We start from the raw sequence: 6000 nt of genomic DNA, 5'->3' as shown, positions 1-6000 counted from the left end.
GGTGTGGCCTGCGCGGGTCGGGGAGAGTTTAGCTTCCGCAGGCGCCTGGGGGCGGTGCTCAGAGCCCCCGGCTCACCTGCGGACTTGGGGGGGGGGCTGTCAGAAGGGGGGGAAAGAATGGAGGGGCTGTTCTGGGAGGAGGGGGCGGGTAATAGAGCCACAGGAGCACTGGCACACCTGCTTTCTTCACACGAGCTGTCATTCGCTCAGGCAGAAACAGTCCCAGACTGGCCGACTTTGAGAGCTAGCTACAAAGATGAGCGCAGAGATGTCAGCAACCTCTCCTTCAACAGAGGAAGACATTAAGACTCAGGTTGAAGGGCTTGCTCCAAGTCACTCCAGGTCTCCACACTCCCCATCAGTCTTTCCCTGTCTCACCACGCGTTCCTCCAAGTGACAAGCACGGGGGAGGAAGGAGAGCGGCATCCTCTTGAGGCGGCTGGGGAGGCTGAGGGCCCTCCCCTAACTCCTCAGCATCATGGTGTCTGTCCCCAGAGGCGGGAGGACCTACCCCCAGCAGACGCCGACAAGGGTGTGGGCAGGGCGATGGAGGAAGCACAGGCTGGGCAGAGGGAGCAGGGAAGCGGACAGTGACAGCTGCTCAGGAGACCCAACCCACCCGCAGCTTGGGTCCCTTGGGAATCACCTGGGCTCCTGGGTATCTGCCTGCGGGATGGCGCCTGGGGCTCTGAGGGACATGTGGGCTCGCTGTGCCCGCTGGAGTGTGTGCAGGAGGCTGTGTGGCCCGAGACCGTGCTGAGCTGCCAGGTGACATGGTGCCAGGGCGGCGTGTGGAGGAGGGGGGGGGTGAGGGAGGAAGGCGGGGAGAAGAGGAGGGTGGCTGCCCCAGCCCTAGGAGGGGGAGCAGGGCATCGTCAGTGCTGTTGTTCAACAGTGTGGGGGGAAGGCGGGAGGGGAGGAAGAGGAATCCTGGGCCCCTGGCTTTCCTTCCCTCCAGCGGACACTTCAGGGCTGGCGAAGCGGACACCTGTGATCAGAGCAGCCCCATAGAGGGCAGGAGCCCGGCTGAGGGCGACGCAGTGGGCCTGGCCTCTCTTCCTCAGAACTCGCCGGCTCTCGAGTGGCTCTAACAACCATGTTCTCCAGGCTTTGAGGGCAATGGGCCGTGTGTGCACAGTGAGCTGCTGTCTCCTGGGAGAGAGCGGTCTCTCCACTAGCTAAGGCTTGGGTGGAGGGGATTTTGTGAGTGGCACCCCTTCAGGCCCCAAAGAAGGGGTCCTGGAGCGGAAGGATGGGTAGAGGGGGTAAAGAGCCTGACGCTTAGCTTGTGACCAGGGAGCCCTTCTCTTCTACCAGGAAAGAAACAGCGTGGAAAGCTGAAGGGTTTGAGCAGGGCCTTGTCTCTGAAGAGATCTTGAGCACCATGTCTGGGAGGCTGGTAGGACAGGGGTTTTGTTCCGTGGCCCATCCTCAGCTCTAACGTGGCCTTGTGACGATGTCTATAGAACATCTGGGTTCATCATGGAACAGCCTCGGCCTCATTGAAAATCCATAAAAGCAAAGGCTAAATGGGGTTGGAAGATAATCTAAAAGTAAATACAACTTACATTTGGATAGCATTTTAGACCTTTCTAAATTCTTTTGAGTAAATGATCTTATTTGATATTTATAATAACCTTGAGGGGTAGTAAAGAGATAAGGTCCTTTGTTCAGTCAGCTACCTCCCAGCTGCCATCAAAACAATAGAGACCGCTCTGAATCCTGCAGGAGGATGTAATTATGACCCCCCCGGAGGCCTGACCCACTAAGGAAATGCAGTCTGCTTGGGAGAGCTCCCCATCTCTCCACCTCTCTTCCAGGGAAGGACAGGTCACAAGTCACCACAGTTTGAGAAAAATATCCCTTAGAAAATATGCCCAACAATGGAATAAAACTGAGACCTGACCAATAAACACATGAAAAGATGCTCAACTCCATCAGTCATCGTGGAAATGCAAATCAAACCACAATGAGATACCACTTCATACCCACCAAGAGGCCTAAAATAAAAAAGACAGACGATAACAAATGTTGAGGATACGGAGAAATCGGAGACCTTATACGTTGCTGGTGGGATTGTAAAATGGTACAGCCACTTTGGAAAAAACATCGCAGTTCCTCAAAACTTTAAACAGAGATGCCATGTGACCCTGCAATTCCATTCCTAAGCATGATAGCCCAAAATGGGAAATAACCTAAATGTCCACCAACTGATGAATAGATAATCAAAATGTGGTATATTCATACCACAGAATATTATTCAGCCATAAAAGAAATGAAGAATTGATTATTTGCTACAGCATGGATGAGCCTTTAACACTTTTTTTTTTTTAATTTTTATTTATTTATATTTATTTTTGGCTGTGTTGGGTCTTTGTTTCTGTGTGAGGGCTTTCTCTAGTTGCAGAGAGCGGGGGCCACTCTTCATCGCGGTGCGCGGGCCTCTCACTGTCACGGCCTCTCTTGTTGCGGAGCACAAGCTCCAGACGCGCAGGCTCAGTAGTTGTGGCTCACGGGCCTAGTTGCTCCGCGGCATGTGGGGTCCTCCCAGACCAGGGCTCGAACCCGTGTCCCCTGCATTGGCAGGCAGATTCTCAACCACTGCGCCACCAGGGAAGTCCCGGATGAGCCTTTAAAACATGATGCTAAGTGAAAGGCCACATGTTGTATAAATCCATTTACATGAAATGTCTGGAATAGGCAAATCCATAAAGACAGAAAGTAGATGAGTGGTTGCCAGAGGCTGTGGGGAGAGGGAATGGGAGTGACTGCCAATGCTATGGAGTTTCTTTATGAGATGATGAAAATGTTTTGAAATTAGTAGTTGCACAACTCTGAATATACTAAATATACTAAACCCCACCAAATCATACAATTTAAAAGGGAGAATGTTATAGCACATGAATTATATCTCAATAAAGCTGTTATTAAAAAATATGCCCAAATGTTGACTTTTGTCATTATGTTCATCAGGAATCTCACGATCATTGATTGGTTTTCAGAGGAGCCGTGGTTCTCTCACTGGCTACCCACCTGCTCTTCTTCGTTTAGCCAAAACCTACCCATCTCTCAAAGACCAGATCAAGTCCTGCCTCTCACATGAACAGCTCTAGCTCTCAACCAATGATAATCTCGCCTTTCGATATTTATTCAGCATTAACTCACATGGACACCAAAAGCCAGGGGTAGGGGAAATAGCACTGGATCAGGAGCCAGAAAAATCTGGGCCACACTTACAAGCCTTATGACCTGAGCAAAATAACCTCTTTGAGCCTGTTTCCTCATGTGTAAAAACAGCTATAGACATTTTTACCCATTCTCCCTCTAAGGGTTGCTCCCTGAGTTGAGGAACAGCTAAGGGACCAGTGCGGCTGGAGCAGGGGGAGACAAGAATAGGCTGAGTGTGGACAGGTGGCCAGAGCAGGGACCCGGTTATCTTGAGACGAGAACCCAGTGCAGTTGTTGGGTATTGGTGACAGGCTTTCATTTTTTAAAGTGTCTTCTTATAATGTAATATATGTTACACAGAATATAAGTAGTATGTATATATGATATCTAATGTATATGTAAGTTATGAAGCATAATAAAGTGAGGACCCATAAATCCACTGCCCAACATTACTCTTGTCTAGCTGCGTCCGGTCCTTCCCTTTCCCATCTCCCTCCCCCACACCCACATGCACCCACACCAGCTCCCCTGAATGCTATCTTTATCATTCTCCTGTGAAGAAGAGTTTCAGTACTTTGTATGTATCTCTAAACATCACACTGTTTAGTTTTGCTTGTTTTAGAGCTTTATAAAGACGGCGTCACCTAGGTATGTACCTAAGAGAAATGAAAACACGTCTGTGCGGAGACCTGCGTGCAGAGCAGTGTTACTCAAAGGAGCTGAACAGTGGAAGCAACCCTGACGTCCGTCCATCAACTGGTGAATGGGTAGACAAAATGTGGTAGATCCACACAATAGAATATTAGTTGGCAATAAAAGAGAATGAAGTTCTGATACATGCTACAACGTGATGAACTCCAAAAACATTATGCTAAGTGAAAGAACCCAGACACAAGAGGCTACATATTGTATGATTCCATTTATATGTAATGTCCAGAAAAGTCAAATCTATAGAGACAGAATATAGATCAGGGGTTGCCTGGGGCAGGGTGTGGGAATGAGGAGTGACTGAAAATTGGCAGGAGGGTTATTTTGAAGGTGATGGAAATGCACTGAAATTAGATAGTGTGATAGTTGCACAATCTCAAAATAATCTATTAATCATTGAATTGTACACTTAAAATGGGTGAATTATGCTAAAACGTGGAAATGTAAATTATACTTTGATAAAGCTTTTTTTTTTTTTTTAAAGGCATCATATTAGAGTCTTCTAAGGTTTGTTTTTTCTCTTACAATTACGTTTCTGAGACTTTGTCGTTGCTGTTGCATGTTTACAGTTCATTTATTTTTATAACTTTTTCATAGTCCATAATAATCCATCATGTGATTATGCCACATTTTCTTCCTCCAACCTCTAATCCTGTCACTGGACATGTGAGTTACTTCTTGTTTTCAGTTACTACAAAACAATTTGCCAGCAACATTCTCACACATGTCTCCTTGGTATACATAAGTAACTTTATGTCTGTTCAATCTAATAATAAGATATCAGGCTTGTATACTGTATGTCTATTTTCACTTCATTTTTAGGAATTCATTTTTACTGTATCTTACAAAAGTATTTTTCCCCCAACAAATTAAAAATCAAAACAAAACTGATCCTCAATGAGAAATATTGCTCTAGGGAGTAAAATTGCTGGGCCAAGGATATGCAGATGTTCAGAGATACGCAAAAGTTCAAGGGGTCCCAATGTCAAACTGCTTTCTAAAATAGTTGTACTGATTTGCACTCCTGTCAGCAGTGGATGGGAGTTTGCACACTGCTCCACATCTTCATCAACACTTAGTGTTCTCCTATTTTTAAATTTGTGCCAATTTTGTGGGCGTGACATATTTTCATTCCTTTGTTGCTAATGAGGTTGAACATCTTTTCATATGTTTATGGGGCAACCGTGCTTCCTCTTCTGTGCTATTCCTGTTTGTTTCCTTTGCCCTTTTTTTCTTTCATTTTCTTATCAACTCATACAGTTCTTTATATATTCTGAATATTAGTCCTGTGTCATTTAAATGTGTTGCAGAAATCATTCCCAGTGTGTAACTCGTTTGAATTTCCTTGTGGTGTCTTTTAATAAGAGAAGGTCTTACTTTTTTTTCTCTATTTTTCCTTTTTTTGGCTAGCTCCTCTTCGCTCGTTGCAGATCATGCCTGTTTCCTGGTCAAAGCCTCTGCATGGTCCCTACTGAACTGATAAGCTCTGAGCAGAGCATGGACGGCCTCCTGCCTCCAGCCTCATCTCAGTCCCACTTTACACTCAGTAGTTTGCTCTGGAGCTCATGTTTTCACCCCTGAGTCTGTCCTGGCTGCAAAGACTTCCCTTCATCTGCTCGTAGAACCCCATCACTCCTCAAATCTCAGCTCTGGCACAACCTCCTCCCTTCCCCTCCCTCTCCCTCTCCCTCTCCCTCTCTTCTCCTTCTCTCTTTTTTTCCCCACAGTCCAGAGGTCTTTTACTTCTTTACAGCTATCAAGCCATGAATTCACAGGGAATTCGTCCCAGCAGGGCAGGCCCCTCTCACCGGTTCTCACAAAGCGGACTCTCTGGCTGGAGCAGGCTGGCGCTTCAGTTGAACCCAAGTACATTTCTTCCTTCTTTTTCTGATCATTTTCTTTCACACGTTTCAGGAAGCTGTCTCGGCTGGTGGAGTAATTCCTACGCTCAGTTCTCAGTTCATACCTTAATTCTCTTGCCAAGAATCTTGCCCTTATCTTGTTTGTTTACAACAATGCCAGCCACATGCTGTGTGTGCACTGTAGACTCTTCCTGTTTTGCCATGGGGACACTGGTGGGCGTTCCTTTTTAAACGGTGCCCCTTCCCTACACGTCTACGACAT

This window comes from Eubalaena glacialis, chromosome 19, assembly GCF_028564815.1.
Source record: "Eubalaena glacialis isolate mEubGla1 chromosome 19, mEubGla1.1.hap2.+ XY, whole genome shotgun sequence".
Taxonomy (NCBI): domain Eukaryota; kingdom Metazoa; phylum Chordata; class Mammalia; order Artiodactyla; family Balaenidae; genus Eubalaena; species Eubalaena glacialis.
Note: the sequence above shows the minus strand (reverse complement) of the source record.